Genomic DNA, 17,089 nt, shown 5'->3' with positions numbered 1-17,089 from the left:
AGTCTCGCTCTGTCACCCAGGCTGGAGTGCAGTGACTGGATCTCAGCTCACTGCAAGCTCCGCCTCCCGGGTTTAGGCCATTCTCCTGCCTCAGCCTCCCGAGTAGCTGGGACTACAGGCGCCCGCCACCGCGCCCGGCTAGTTTTTTGTATTCTTTAGTAGAGACGGGGTTTCACCGCGTTAGCCAGGATGGTCTCGATCTCCTGACCTCGTGATCTGCCCATCTTGGCCTCCCAAAGTGCTGGGATTACAGGCTTGAGCCACCGTGCCCAGCCTCAAACATTTTAATTATCAATCCATAATGATAATATGAGTAATATCTTGGGTTATTGGTTCATAAATAATAGGAAAAAAGTGCTCTCTTTGTACATTAACAGAGTATGTTGGCTGATTCTTAAGGGTAATGAGTCAGATACCTGGCTTTTATTTCAGATATGCCTTACATTCTAGAATTAAAGGAGATTTAAACGAGGGTGCCAACAATTAAATTCGTTCTTTACTTCTTACCAGAGGGCTCTTTTGAATCATTTAGAGAACTGTACTCTGTTGGATGTTTCACTGGGTACATGCTGGCAGCAGGTTGTTCTGCATGTGGAGGTTTGAGGAGGGGGTGTAAAGTGCCTGGTGCTCAGTAATATATGACATTTCCATGTTCAAACCTGGACTCCCTCCTCTTCATTTCCTCTGTGGTAATTGTACAATGGATTCCCACAGCCTGCTGTATTTGTTGGCATTCTTCAATCCAGTTTCTGTCTTCCAGACATTTGATAAAACCTCTTGCCTGATGATACCACACCTTTTTGTTCTCTTTGTGCATATACTAGTTTTAAAAAATTCTATCAACATCACTGGGGAGAGAGAGAAGATTAAGTTTCCAGTCTACCCTGCAGACTCAGAACCATTAAGGACTATTGCTGCCTTTAAAAAAAAAAACATGTAACCAAATATTTGATTCAAGTGTTTTCCCCCCTCTAATAAGAAACAAAAGTCCTTCATAAGATCTGTCTTACTGTCTTTTCTGACCCTCACAGGAGATCTTGGCCACTGAATATTTGTGGACCTCAAACTATATATCAGTAAAATTGAGAGATTTCTAAATGGTTTTCACCCTAAAATTATAGCTCTAAATCTATGGCAAAACATTTATTAATATGTTTACAAATATTCTTCTGGTTATCATAGAATGCTTACCGATGTATGTTCTAGAACGACAAAGCAAGAATTAGAAGGCTTAGAGTTATTGAACAAGAAAATAATTATTCTCCAAAAAAAAAGAATTATTTTTCCATTATAAGTTATATTCTGAGGAGGAAAACCCAGCTGGCATTAAAACAGTAATGTTTTATTTATAGGAAAAAAAATAAAAGAATGACAGCTCAATTCACTTTAAAGACAAGTCACACCAAAATATCATAAGGATTCTTTCCTTTGCAAATGTTTGTATTGCTTCCTGAATCTTTTTCCCATTATGAGAACCAGAGAGCATGTAGTATACAGTGATGTATGTATTGGCTTTTGTTCACAGCATGTTCACGACAATGCTATGGATTTTGGGTCAACGGGCTGCAAATGAGATCTTAGATTTTGACTTGTAAAAGTTAGTGGGTTTGTTTGTTTGTTTGTGCTGGTGAGATACAGAGACACAAAAAGGCAGTTGTAATTTTTTATTTTATTTTATTTTATTTATTTATTTATTTTGAGATGGAGTCTTGCTCTGTCACCCAGGCTGAAGTGCAGTGGTACTCCGCCTCCCGGGTTCACGCCATTCTCCTGCCTCAGCCTCCCGAGTAGCTAGCTGGGACTACAGGCGCCCGCCACCATGCCCAGCTAATTTTTTTGTATGTTTAGTAGAGACGGGGTTTCACCGGGTTAGCCAGGATGTTCTCGATCTCCTGACCTCGTGATCTGCCTGCCTCGGCCTGCCAAAGTGCTGGGATTACAGGTGTGAGCCACTGCGCCCGGACTAGTTTTTTTTTTTTAAAGAATAAAATTGTATCATCAACTGAAAATATTTACCTTTATTGGTTCTTACCTTGAAGAGTCTGGCTTAATCTGAGACAGCAGCCTGCTCTTGAACATGTCTGTAAATTTAACATTATTTGAAAAGCTAATGAAGCACATTTTAGTTTCTACTTCCTTTTGAGTGTACAGTTCTGTTGATGGATGAAGAAATATTTGGAAAACATATTAGTAAATTCTGACACATACATGTGCAGAGTTTTATGTATGCATGTAGGAGAATTGCAAGGGTGGTGAATACATCACACAACATAATTGGCTCTGTTATCATTGGACCCTGGAGAAAAACTGCCCTGTTGCAGCTTGAGGCTTTTCTTCTGGGAATGAAGAACAAAAACAAAAACAAAAACAAAAACGTCGCTTTTTTCTTACCAGTTTCATTTCTATACACCTTTAGCATCAATTTAAACTGCAGAAATAATAGTACTAAAATATATACTCGAAAAAAAGTTAAACTTCGTGGAAAGAGTATCTTCACAAATCAGATTCTATTTTCTGAAGTTGTATATTTTTTGGCAAACTTGTTTTCATTTTATCGAGTCATTCACGATTATAAAATATTCATCCGAGATTATTTACAAGAGTAGGTAAATTAAGATGGAATCACCAGATTCAAGGAGTCTATATCTTTCAAAAAGAATGTGTTGCTTTTTTTGGGTGACAGGATGTCCTTAGTTTTATGTTATCCCTAATGGGAATGTTCAGAAACTTGTTTTAAGTATCAATTCTCATATTCATTATGTGAATAGTAAACAAGCTTGTGTCGGAGTTTGGTTTGAATAATCTTTTTTTATAGCTTAGTCTCTTTTTAATTGCTCAGTCTTCTTTAGTCCCAAATCCCTTTGCTCCTCCGCTTCACATGGGGCTCATCACTTTGTCTTTTTTTCTGTTTTGTGCATGTGACTGACGTTTTTTTTGTTGTTGTTGCTCCACAGCCTAGGTTGGTATTTGCTAAGAGCTACACAGATGTGTTGTTAAGTTTATTACTGAACTATCTATGCTTTTAAAAATGCCGTCTCTTTTTAGCCATTTTCTCTCTCCTCTAAATTCATAGAGAAGTGTAAAAATAATAAGAGAATATTACACTTTAACCAAGCTGCTGAAAAGTAGGGAACAGAATGAAATAATGAGTAACTTTTTACAAATAAGTCAAATCAACCTAGGTTTTGACAAATCTAGGCAATAATGAAGACTTTTAATAACCATAGAAAGAAATTTTGGTTTTTTTAGGAAGAAGGCTTATGAACAACAAATTATCATTGCAAAGCAGTTTAAAAACACAAAAGTGGCTAAAGAGTCTAGGTAAATGTACTAAAGCTTACAAGCTGGATTATTCAGTGTTTCTATAATCTCCAAATGCCTGAAGTACGGGGACCACCCTGTGTCCTAATGAACACACTCATCTTTTCCTTAAATAATTCCCTTACTTTGATAATTTATAATTTCACTCCCACTTTCTTCCAATTTGTTGTGGAGCAACTTCCATAAAGGACACAGTCTCTGAGATGCAACCATTTGAAACTAATAATTATTAGGTCATGACTACGGAAAAGAAATTATTTAGTCAATGCATTAGTACAAAAACAGCTGATCATTGGTCTGCTCACAGTTCCTCCTACCTTCCTCCACCTTCCTCCACCTTCCTCTCTTTGTCCATAATCTGGTTTCTGTTAAAGAGCCTATTCTTATACTGTTTGAACCTCATCTTTCACCCACATACATCCTGCTGCTTTGCAGGTAACCATGACAATATTTCACAGGACTGAGGTTAGGTGCCATATGAAATGCAGCCATGCTGTCTTAAATTTATTAGCAAGCACACCTTTCCCGAAATACACACACACAAACAAATATTATGTTAAAACTGCATGACATTTGGGAACTCTTAAAATACCAAGTGTGCAATCAAATGATTTAATGAGTGGGGGGAGATAATGATTCTTTTGCTGGGAACAAATAAAAGCATATAAATCCTTGCTAATACAACAACAGTATCTTAATTTTTTCTACATTATTATCCCAAGTACTTTCACTTCTTCAGTATCTGCCTCCTTAAGATTTACATTAATTAGAAACATTTTCTAACTAACAATCACAACAAGGTTGAAGGTAGATATATTTTCTGGCTTGCAGCTTAAAAGATAAATATTGTTAATAATTATTAGTCATTTAGACAACTGTGGTATAACATGCACACACTGGTCAAGGAGTAAGAAGTTTGAGATTCAGACTCTGGGCAATTATAGCAATTGCTGGATCATCCAGAGTTTTTCCCATATGGACTATATTTTAAGGTTTTGTTTACTCACATTTACTAATTCAATTATCTCTTTACTGACAATTCAAGTATCTCCCATTCTTGCCTCTTTACAGAGCTTTAGTTCATTACGGAGTTGAAATAAAAGCCTAAAACCCATCCAAAATAAATATTTTTTTGAGCATTAGTGGAAACACTCTCCTAGACACTGAGGCTAAAAGAAAGATACTAGATATTATCCCAGAACTTGGAGACATAAGTCACATCTTATTTAGCCTTTCTCTAAATGGTTTCTTTCCTTGTTAAACTAGTATATATTTCACAATCAATACTGTCACACTCTTAGGTGTTCCCAAAAAATGTGTGATACAGAGGCCCAGCCCTCAGGAAGTTCATACTCTATCTATCCCATTATTTCTTCTTCCACTATATTTCTGTAATTCTTGCTCTTATCTCAGTACTGGAGTCAGTGTCTTTTTCTTGAACTTTGCCCAGTGTCAATTACCCATCAGATTAAATTCTTGAAAACAAAGCTTCCAACATATCACTAAGTCTAAAGGCTTCCAACTGCATAAAGTTTGTCATTGAAGGATCTCCAAAACATGCTTCTCAGCAAACCTTGTGTTATTCCATTACCATATTTTTGCCAACATTGTTCCTTTTACCAGGCACTTCCCATTGTTTTTAGTTCATCAGTATTTAATGACCAAGTTAGGCTACAACTGCTCTTTGAAGACTTCTCAGACATTCAAAATGATATCATTAATAATAAATAAAAACAGCAATGATAATAATATCTAATAGTTGGATACTAGGTCTATGTTCCAGTTATGTACCATGGTAAATCATCTTACATGCATTATCTCAGTCTCTGCATTAATTTTCTATTGCTGTTGTAATAAATTAATACAAATTTACTGGCTTAAAACACAAATTGGTTCTGAAGGTTAAAAGTCTAATAAATTCTGAATCTGGCTCCCCACTTCCTTTTTTAAGGATCCTTGTGATTACAGTGGACCACCCAGATAATTCAGAATAATCACTTAATCTCAAGGTCTTTAACTTAATCACATCTGCAAATTCTCTTTTGTCATGTAAGATAACATACATATTATCTCCCATAATAAGCTCTTATTTTTTTCACAAGAAAATTTTTCTGGGTGAGATGAGGACTGTATATCATATGGGCAACTAATGTATTTTCCTCCATGGGAAGTAACAGAGAACTGAGAGAGTGTGGAGCCATTATATCACCTCAGATGTTGTAGAGTCGGTGGGAGTGGGTGGATGTAGGAAACTAGTGGTTAAAAACATGATCTCTGTATTCAGAAAGTCTGGACTGGACTAACCTAACACCTCTATTCGCGTTATGTGACCTTGAGAAGTTGCCTTTAAAAACTTTGTGCTTTACAAGGTCAGGAGATCGAAACCATCCTGGCTAACATGGTGAAACCCCGTCTCTACTAAAAATACAAAAAACTAGCCGGGTGAGGTGGCGGGCGCCTGTAGTCCCAGCTACTTGGGAGGCTGAGGCAGGAGAATGGCGTAAACCCGGGAGGCAGAGCTTGCAGTGAGCTGAGATCCGTCCACTGCACTCCAGCCTGGGCGACAGAGGGAGACTCCGTCTCAAAAAAAAAAAAAAAAAAAAAACTTTGTGCTTTAATTTCCTCTTCTTCAAAACAAGGACAATAATGATCCCTATCTCGTGGGGCCACTTTGAGGATTAAATGAGTTAATCTATGTAAGTACTTCCAACAGCTATTGGGATGTACAAGTGTTCAAGAAATGTCAGCACTTACTGTTATTATTATCATTACTAGACAAAGCTGTGGAGATACCTATGCTATCACTATCAGTCAGAAAGTGGGCAGCATGACTGTGGTGAATTGAAGTGCAGAGCAGAATATGGATGAGAGATTGCTATTAATAAGAAAAAGCAAAAGACATTTTTAATACCTTGCAAAAAAAGATTAGAAATAATATCCATAAAATATGTTTTTAGAATATTTCTATGTGGTGAATGATACAGAGCATTTGGTCCGGAGCCTGTAAAAATAAACTTCTCTGATGATGTTTATTTGTCTTCAAAGCTACTAGGATTTATTTTTGTATTTCTTTTTGTCATAGGTTGGGCTTCCTCGAAATTGATCCTGAGATTAGGATTCTTGTTCAAGTGATGTCTTACAGAAAGGGAACCGGTAGGAGCAGAACAGGTCAGAAAGGTGCTTTCAGAAGCTAGTTTCATCCTGAGACCACAGTGGGGTACTCTGAGTGAAAATTAGACAAATAAGTTAGTTCCATGTTGGGGAAAGGACCCAGCCAGTCAGCACAAGTCTGGGTGAGAAATAGCCTTCTAGGTGAGACAGCTTCCATTTTGCAAGTCTTGGGAGAAGGGGGTGGTTGTGAGTTGATAACAGCTGATGCACATAGCGACTGGTACATGGGTGCACTAGGCAGTTAAAGGGATCTGAGAAGGACACCAGTACCATCCACTGTATGTATTTGAGTTCTTCTCTGTGTATTAGGGTCTTCTTCTTCAGATTGCCCTCTTTCTCTCTAGACTGTACACATGAACCCAAAGAAGAAAAAGCCTTCTGCTGCTATACTAGGCTTCTTCTGCTATGTATTAAGGTCATACTTATACATAATACTGTGTAATCTGATGTTCTCTCTGGTTCCACTAATCTGAAGGATACAAAAAGGAAACAATGGCATTGACAACAAAAAAATACTCCCTTGCTCAACTCCACCAGCAGAGTGTCTATAAAACTTATTCCCAACCCCTCCTTCCTGGGTTTAGGGTACCTCATGCTGAGGAAGCATAACCTTTCCCTTTTCTTCTTCTACCTTGATGTGCCCAACATTTCTTCCTATACTATTTCTGTTTTCCTATTGGCAGCCATTACTCAGGTCATTTCTACCACTTCTTTCTGATCTTAGTGTGGCTGTTACTGTACTTACCTGTTTCTCTTAACAGGCATTATGCCAAACTGGGTGGAAATGTCTCCTTCTGCACATACATTCTATAAAACATTGTATTCATATAATTGTCATGATGAAATGCTGCCCTGTGTCATCAATCTCCCTGAAAGACTGTATGAGTGTGGGCAGCTAATATTTATTGAGCTCTTACTAAGTGCAACGCATGGACTTACCACTTTTAAAGATAATCTCATTTATTTCTCACAAGAACCCAATAAGATAAGCACTCTCATTATATTCGTTGTCTAGCTGAGGAAATGAAAAGATCATAGAGAGAAAGAGGCAGAGATAATTAATTAAGACAAAATAGCTTGGAAGTATAAAAGCTGAGATTCAAACTTTAGGATTGTCTGTCTCAGAATCCATACCTTAAAAGAATCTAAAAAATATACACTGCCTCTTTGTTTTTCCTTTTTTTTCTTTTTCTTTCTTTTTTTTCTTTTTCTTTTTTTTTTTTTTTCATTACAGGCTTTTCCTCCTCTGTGCTTATGCATAAATTGTAGAGGGAAGAGAGCAATCTGAATGGAATAATTGTACTCCAAACACAGCATCCCATCTAAAAGACTGTCATTGGACCAACTCCATTCACGGTTCAAAGTCAACGTCTTACCAATTTTAAGCTTCACCTAAAAGTTTTAACGTTGACTCTTATTACTGGATGGGTTAGGAGTCTTAAACCTGTAAGCCAGTTGTCAGTCTGAAGAAATAAGAAGCTCTCTTATAAATAAGCTTCTGTTTGACCTTCCTTCCAATTCTTCAAATTTAACACTTCCCAACTTACTTGTCTTCTGTATCCCTGCTATATTTCATATTCATTTCTTTTTTATATATATATATTTTTTTTGAGACAGAACCTTGCTTTGTCGGCCATGCTGGAGTGCAGTGGCATGATTTCGGTTCACTGCAACCTCCTTCTCCCGGACTCGAGCAATTCTCCTGCTTCAGCCTCCCGAGTAGCTGGGATTACAGGTGTGTGCCACCATGCCCAGCTAATTTTTGTACTTTTAGTAGAGATGAGATTTCACCATGTTGCCCAGGCTGGTCTCAAGCTCCTGACCTCAGGTAATCTGCTTACCTTGGCCTCCCAAAGTGCTGGGATTACAGGTGTGAGCCACCGTGCCCAGCCCATATTCATTTCTTAATGTGTACTCTTATGTCAGTAATTGTGTCAGTAAATATTTCAGATATGCTATAAGGATCTGCTCATAGAAAAATGATCCAACATGGCAGCACAGAGATATATCGGAAGTGAAAAACAACGGTAAGACTACATAATAAACATAAATCTGCATAAATATTGACTTTATAAAACAATATAAACAATGTTTTAAGGAGTTAAAATACTTTTTAATAACACAAAAAGCAGGAATGGTATACATCAAGTTAATATGTTCCAATGTGTTTGCATTGTCTAAGAAATGCTGAGTATTAGTTTCTATTACACTTTAATGAGTCAGCAATGTAACCATTAGAGTAACCACTAAAAGAATAATATATAATTATCAGTCTAACAAGGCAGAAAATATAAATAATAAGAAAATACTTAATCTGAGAGAAGGCAAGAAAAAAGGAGCACAGCAAAGGTGGATAAATAGAATGCAGAGAGTAGTGTGGCAGATTTGAACTCAAATATAATGGTACTTACAGTAAATGTAAATAGACTGAAAACACTAACAAAGATTTTCAGACTGGATTTAAAACAAAAATTTAAAAACCTATGTTGCTTACAAAAGACATTTCTTAAGTTGAAATAAAAGACCAAAAGTAAAAGGATGAAAGAAAAATAGTGTTCAAAAACTAACTAAAAGAAAGCTCGTACTAACAGTGGCAAGAAGCATTACTACCAATAAAGAAGAATATTTCCTAATTAAACTTTGAGTCACTAGAATGATATGGCAATTCTAGACTTTTATGTACCTACTAACATTGTCTTTCTCTAGGTAAAACAAATACTAAAAAACAAATTCACAGCCATAATTGGAGATTTTAACACATCTCTCTTTGCAAATAATAAAACAGGTTAAAAATCAATCAAGATGTAGACTTGAACATTACTAACAAAGTTGATCTGTATTAATAAACTTACATCTAAGTTATAGAATTCACATTCTTTACAAGTTCACATAGAATGTATAACACAACTGATCATATGCTGGGCCAGGCAAGTCTTCATATTCTTCAAAGTACTAACATAGGTACCCAGCACCCGGCGTTCGCCCGGGAGGGAGGCAAGGCTTCCTGCGTCCCCAGAGCTCCCGATCCCGGGGAGGCGGCCACGTCCCCCTGCAACACGCCTGGGGGGCGGGAACATGGGACGGAGTTATCTCTAGCTCCCATACCACCACTACCACCATCACAGCGCCTCCCTCCAGGGTCCTGCAGAATGGGGGAGATAAGTTGGAGACGATGCCCCTCTACTTGGAAGAAGACATTCGCCCTGGTATAAAAGATGATATATATGACCCCACCTATAATGATAAGGAAGGCCCAAGCCCCAAGGTTAATTATGTCTGGAGAAACGTCATCCTTATGTCTCTGCTACACTTGGGTGCCCTGTTTGGGATCACTTTGATTCCTACCTGCAAGTTCTACTCCTGGCTTTGGGGGTTATTCTACTATTTTGTCAGGGCCCTGGACATAACAGCAGGAGCTCATCCTCTGTGGAGCCAACCCTCTTACAAAGCTCGGCTGCCCCTACGGCTCTTTCTGATCATTGCCAACACAATGGCATTCCAGAATGGTATCTATGAATGGGCTCACGACCACCGTGCCCATCACAAGTTTTCAGAAACACATGCTGATCCTCGTAATTCCAGACATGGCTTTGTCTTCTCTCACGTGGGTTGGCTGTGCAAACACTCAGCTGTCAAGGAGAAGGGTGGTACGCTAGACTTGTCTGATCTAGAAGCCGAGAAACTGGTGATGTTCCAGAGGAGGTACTACAAACCCCGGTTTGCTGCTGATATGTGCTTCACCCTGCCCACGCTTGTGCCCTGGTGTTTCTGGGGTGAAACTTTTCAACACAGCTTGTTCATTGCCACCTTCTTGCGGTATGCTGTAGTGCTTCATGCCACCTGGCTGGTGAACAGTGCTGCTCACCTCTTCGGATATCGTCCTTATGACAAGAACATTAGCCCCCGGGAGAATGTCCTGGTTTCACCTGGAGCTGTTGGTGAGGGCTTCCACGAGTACCACCACTCCTTTCCCTATGACTACTCTGCCAGTGAGTACTGCTGGCACATCAGCTTCACCACATTCTTCATTGATTGCATGGCCTCCCTGGGTCTGGCCTATGACCGGAAGAAAGTCTCCAAGGCCTCCACCTTGGCCAGCATTAAAAGAACCGGAGACTGAAGCTACAAGAGTGGCTGAGTTTGGAGTCCCTCAGGTTCCTTTTACAAAAGCCAGCCAGGCAGAGGTTTTAATGTCTGTTTATTAACTACTGAATAATGCTACCAGGATGCTAAAGATGACGATGTCAACCCATTCCAGTACAGTATTCTTTTAAAATACAAAAGTATTGAAAGCCAACAACTCTGCCTTTATGACGTTAAGCTGATGTTATTTCTTCTCTTATCCTCTCTCTCTTCTAGGCCCATTGTCCTCCTTTTCACTTTGTTGCTATCACCCTTCTTTCTCTTATTGCCTCCCAGGCAAGCAGCTGGTCAGTCTTTGTTCAGTGTCCAGCTTCCAAAGCCTAGACAACCTTTCTGTAACCTTAAACGAATGGTCTTTGCTCCAGATAGCTGTCTTTCCTTGAGCTGTTGTGAGCTTTGAAGTAGGCGGCTTGAGCTAGAGATAAAACAGAATCTTCTGGGCAGTCCCCTGTTAATTATCTTCAGCCCAGGCTTTTGCCAGATGGAATGGAAAAGCAACTTCATTTGACACAAAGCTTCTAAAGCAGGTAAACTGTCGGAGGAGAGATTTAGCATGTATGAATGTAAGGACGAGGGAAGTGAAGCAAGAGGAACCTCTTGCCATGATCAGACGTGCAGCTGCCTACCTAGTGAGGACTTCAAACTCCACCACACAGCATGCTTGCATTCTCTCCTGGCTCGGGGTAAGAAGTGGCTGTGGTGTTTGGCAATGCTAATTCAATGTCACAACATATAGTTTAGGCTGAGGATAAAGAAGAGACGTTTTGAGTTTGTCGTAAAAATGGTCTCTGCTGGGGAAGGGTTTTCTTTTCTTTCTTTTTTTCTTTAATAACAAGGAGATTTCTTAGTTCATGTATCAAGAAGTCTTGAAGTTGGGTGTTTCCAGAATTGGTAAAAACAGCAGCTCATAGAATTTTGAGGATTCCATGAGCTGCTCATCACAATTCTTTCCTCTTTCTGCTCTGCCATCTTCAGGATATTTGTTGCTCCCCTCGTAGTAATAAGATGGCTGTAGCACATCCAAACATCCAAAAAAAGGGGAGGATTTTAGGAGGTGGAGTCGGGTCAAACATAAAATATATATACATATATACATTGCTTAGAACGTTAAACTATTAGAGTATTTCCCTCCCAAAGAGGGATGTTTGAAAAAACTCTGAAGGAGAGGAGGAATTAGTTGGGTCGCCAATTTCCTGTCCACTGCTGGACATGAGATGGAGAGGTTGAGGAACAGGATCTATAGGCAGCTTCTAACAGCGAACTTCACATTGGAAGGGATCTGAACACATGTTGCCAGGGGCTTGAGAATGTTACTGAGTTATTGGGAGTCTTAATGAAGTAAGCTAGATATTAGGTCCATTCATTAATTAGTTCCAGTTTCTTCTTGAAATGAGTAAAAACTAGAAGGCTTCTCCCCACAGTGTTGTGCCCCTTCTCTCTCTCTCTCTCTCTCTTTTTTTTTTTTTTTTTTTTTTTTTTTTTTTTGGCTCTGTTAACATCTAGCCTACAGTATAGAACTGCCTGGAGGGCAGGGTTAGGAATCTCTTCACTACCCTGATTCTTGATTCCTGGCTCTACCCTGTCTGTGCCTTTTCTTTTACCAGATCTTTCTCTTCCCTAAACGTTTTCTTCTTTCCATGGACAGGCAGCTTCCTTTGCGTGTATTCAGAGGCAGTGATGACTTGCTGTCCAGGCAGCTCCCTCCTGCAGACAGAATGCTCAGGGTCACTGAACCATTGCTTCTCTTTCGAAAGTACAGCTAGCTGCCACTTTCATGTGGCCTCCAGAGTGTCTCCACTTACACCCCTGTGCTCCCCTGCCACACTGATGGCTCAAGACAAGGCTGGCAAACCCTCCCAGAAACACTTCTGGACCAGAGAGCCTCTCTCTCTCTCTCCTTCTCTCATGAGGCACAGCCAGTCCTAGTGCTCTCTTTGAGCCGGTGGGTCAGCCACAGGGCAAAAGAGGGTTTATTTTCAGTCCCCTCTGTCAGGGTCAGAACCAGAGAGCATGCTGAATGCCCCCTGCTTGCTCGGTAAGGGTGCCCCGCCGGAGTCAGTGCTCTCAGCTGGCAGTACAGTGCTTGTAGAAGTAGGAGGAAACAGTTCTCACTGGGAAGAAGCAAGGGCAAGAACCCAAGTGCCTCACCCCGAAAAGAGGCCCTCTTCCCTGGAGTCAGGGTGAACTGCAAAGCTTTGCCTGAGACCTGGGATTTGAGATACCACAAACCCTGCTGAACAGAGTGTCTGTTCAGCAAACTAACCTGTATTCCCTACAGCCTAGGGCAGACAATAGTATAGAAGTCTGGGGGGAAAAAAAAACAAAAACAGAACATCAGTGTTTTGAGAACCTTGGACCACTCCTGTCCCTGTAGCTCAGTAATCAAAGCAGAAGCCTGGCTTTGCTCTATTAAGATTGGAAATGTACGCTACCAAACACTCAGTCCACTGTTGAGCGCCAGTGCTGGCAGGGAGGAGGGCCTTTCTTCCTGTGTTAATTGCAGAGAGGCTACAGGGGTTAGCCTGAACTAAAGGCATCTTTGTCTTTTGAGCTATTCACCTCAGTAGAAAAGAATCTAAGAGAAGATCACTGTAGTTTAGTTCTGTTGACCTGTGTGCCTACCCCTTGGAAATGTCTGCTGGTATTTATAATTCCACAGGTCATCAGAGGCCTGCTTGATAATATATGAATAATAAAAAACAACTTTCACTTCTTCCTATTGTAATCATGTGCCATTGATCTGATCTGTACCATGACCCTACATCAGGCTGGATGGCACCTCAGGCTGAGGGCCCCAGTGTTTGTGTGGGTGTGGGTGGGGATGGGGGTGGGGGTGTGTCTGCTGAGTAAGGAACACTATTTTCAAGATTCTAAAGCTCAGTTCAAGTGACACATTAATGATAAGCTCAGATCTGATCAAGAGTCTGGATTTCTAACAGTCCTTGCTTTGGTGGTGTGCTGACAACTTAACCCGGGTGCCTTACATCTTTTCTAATCACAGTGCTTCATATGAGCCTGCCCTCACTCCCTCTGTGGAATCCCTTTGCACCTGAGAGCCTACTGAAGTGGCTTGTAGAAAAAGGGACCTGAGTGGAGGATTAACAGTATCGTGATTTGCAGGATTCCCTTCTGGGATTCATTCTGGAAACTTTTGTTAGGGCTGCTTTTCTTAAGTGCCCACATTTGATGGAGGGTGGAAGTAATTTGAATGTATTTGATTTATAATTTATTTTAGGTTAAAAGATGGTTGTAGCATTTAAAATGGAAAATTTTCTCCTTGGTTTGCTAGTATCTTGAGTGTATTCTCTGTAAGTGTAGCTCAAATAGGTCATCATGAAAGGTTAAAAAAGGGAGGTGGCCATGTTATGCTGGTGGTTAAGGCCAGGGCCTCTCCTACCACTGTGCCACTGACTTGCTATGTGACCCTGGGCAAGTCACTTAACTATAATGTGCCTCAGTTTTCCTTCTGTTAAAATGGGGATAATAATACTGACCTACCTCAAAGGGCAGTTTGGAGACGTGACTAATACTGTTTATAAAGCATTTTGGGATCCTTCAGCACAGGAATTCTCAAGACCCGAGTAGTTTTTATAATAACAATGTCCACCATGATCTTGATATGTCCATGTGTCCCAGATGCTGTCATTAGTCTATATGGTTCTCCAAGAGATGGAATGAATCCATTGGAGAAGTGGTGGATAACTAGCCAGAAAAAAATTGAGAATGCATAAACAACACATTGCCATGGAAACATACAGAGGATACTTTTGATTGGGTGGGATTTTTCCCTTTTTATGTGGGATAGTAGTTACTTGTGACAAGAATAATTTTGCAATAATTTCTATTAATATCAACTCTGAAGCTAATTGTACTAATCTGAGATTGTGTTTGTTCATAATAAAGGTGAAGTGAATCTGAAAAAGAAAACAAAGTACTAAAATAACACAACAGCAGAAAGAAAACCAGAAAATCCTCATAGATTTGGAAATTAAGTAATAATCTTCTCTAAAAACTTGTATCTCAAAGAAGAAATCACAGTAGCAATTTAGAAAATATTTTAAAGTGAGTGTAATGAAATACTTTATTTCAAAACTTTGGGGATATAGCCAACCCCACACTTACAAGAAAATTGATAGAGAAGAAAAAAGACTGAAAAATCAATAAGCTAATTGCATCAATAACTCATTGCATCTCAAGAACAATGAGTGAAAATAGCACCCAGATCTTGGTTTCTAAATTCCATTCCTCATTAAAAGGAACCAGAGATCCCTCTCCTTACAAAAGTGCTTGATTGCCGGTTTGGGACAGGACAAGGTCAATCTGGGATATTCTGTTGTGTCTGAAAGCACAGAAATTCTCTAAAATGAGTGGGATTCAAAAGAGCAGTGTTGTTCTTGAAGAGGTTTATGGGTTATAAACAGTCATAAAAATGTCCTAAGTCATCTGATTGAGAGAGTGACAGAGAGAGAGAGAGAGAGAGAAGCAATAAAAGGGAAATAGAAAAGCTTACACAGTTGGCCCTCCATATCTGTGGGTTCCACATGTGTAGATTCAACCAACTACAGATCAAAAAATTTTCCCAAAGTTCCAAAACACAAAACTTGATTTTACTATGAAGTAAATTCACAAATAAAGTAATGTGATGTATTAGGAATTCTAAGTAATCTAGCAATAATTTAAAGTGTATGGGATGATGTGCATAGGTTATATGCAAATACGATGTCATTTTACATAAGGGACTTGAGCATCCTCTGGTTCCTAGAACCAATCCCCCATGTATACCATGCAGATGACTGTGTTTACAAAATATACTGCTTCATAAGTATAGAAGAAATCACAGAATGAGAAAAATAATGCATCTTTCAATTCCAATGTAATAACTAATGCAGGCAAGAATCATCAATCAATGGTAAAGTCATTAGGTGAAAAGTTTTGGAGAACAACATATTTGAAACTCTCAAAATATTAGCCTACAGATGACATCAATTACAAAGCCATAGCTTTTATAATAAAAGAATCACAGTCATCTTCTAAAACAAGTGATCAAATTTAGACTCACCAAAAGTTGGACAACCTGATAAGAGCCTCAAACTTTGAAGCAATAAAAAGTGCACATCATTGCCTATGACGTATATCCTTGCCAAGAAATTAGCTAAGTTGAATCTAATCATGTGAAAAGCACTCAGACAAATCTCGAATAAGGGACGTTCTATAAGACAGCCAGCCTGGACTCTTAAATAGAACAGTCAATGTCAGGACAAACAAAGGCAAAGCTACTGTTCTAGATTAAAAGAGACCAAAGAGACAAAAAACCAAATGTAACGTGTAAACTTCACTGGATCCTAGATTTTGGGAACAAATTTATAAAAGACTTTTCTAGAGATAATTAGAAGAGATTTTATATGGACTATATATTGAATATATAGAATTAACTGTTAATTTTCTTACAAATAAAAATAGTTGTATTTGTTTTCTATTGATGCTATTACAGATCTCCCCAAACTTGGTTTAAAAGAAGAGATTTTATATGGACTATATATTGATTATATAGAATTAACTGTTAATTTTCTTACAGATAAAAATAGTTGTATTTGTTTTCTAATAATGCTATTACAGATCTCCCCAAACTTGGTTTAAAACAACACAAATTTGTTTTATAGTTCTGTACGTTGGAAATTTGACATGGGTCACACTGAGCTAAAATCAAAGTATTGACAGGGCTGCCTTACTTTCTAAGGGCTCACAGGAAGAATTCATCTCCTTGCCTCTTTGAGCTTTAAAATGCCACCAACATTATGGCTTTGGGGCTCTCTTTATCCATCTTCTTAGTTAGCAATGTCGCATCTCTCTAATCATTCTTCCATAGTCACATCTCCCTCTGACCACATCAAGGAGAGGTCTTCTACTTTAAAGGAACCATGTAATTAGATTGGGCCCACCTGGTTTCAGGTTGTCAAGGGTTACTTTTTTCTTGCCCAACCACTTTTTTTTGCCCCATCTCACGGTCCTTAATTTAGTTACATCTGCAAAGTTCCTTTTACCATATAGGGTAACTATTCAGAGGTTCTGGGTATTAGATTGTAAAATCTTTGAGGAAGAAGACAAACCACAAAGGTATTGTGGTTATTTAGAAAATTGTTTTTATTCATAGGACATGCATGTTTAATGATTTAGGAGTAAATCTGCAACTTAAATATGTATGAGTGTGCATGTATGTGTGTTATATGTATTAAGCACACACATATACACATACAGATAACCAACTGTAGCAAAATCCTAACAATAGTTGAATCTAGAAAGAGGTTTTATGGTTGTGTTAGTTCTGTGCTTTCAAATTTTCTGTGGGTTTAAAATTTTTCTAAAGAGGAAAGGAGGCATGTTGTTTAACTTCTTTAGTTCCCAGACAATACAGGAAACATGGGCTTTCAAGTGTGTATTGATGGCAGCAGTGGCC

General features: G+C 39.0%; 2 pseudogenes across 2 annotated transcripts; both read left to right on the top strand.

Moving 5' to 3' along the window:
* Positions 1 to 1,538: 1,538 nt before the first annotated feature.
* On the top strand, positions 1,539 to 10,792 carry LOC105543930 (annotated as a pseudogene). The gene is made up of 2 exons (XR_001006692.1): positions 1,539 to 1,591; positions 9,454 to 10,792. The product of XR_001006692.1 is annotated as an acyl-CoA desaturase pseudogene (transcript).
* A 1,336-nt stretch (positions 10,793 to 12,128) lies between these two features.
* On the top strand, positions 12,129 to 14,557 carry LOC105543918 (annotated as a pseudogene). The gene has a single exon (XR_001006689.1). The product of XR_001006689.1 is annotated as an uncharacterized LOC105543918 (transcript).
* The last annotated feature ends 2,532 nt before the right edge of the window (positions 14,558 to 17,089 follow it).

Source organism: Mandrillus leucophaeus, unplaced genomic scaffold (assembly GCF_000951045.1).
Source record: "Mandrillus leucophaeus isolate KB7577 unplaced genomic scaffold, Mleu.le_1.0 Scaffold293, whole genome shotgun sequence".
NCBI classification, from domain to species: domain Eukaryota; kingdom Metazoa; phylum Chordata; class Mammalia; order Primates; family Cercopithecidae; genus Mandrillus; species Mandrillus leucophaeus.
The sequence above is the reverse complement of the archived record's forward strand: the minus strand, read 5'-3'. Positions and strand labels throughout refer to the sequence as shown.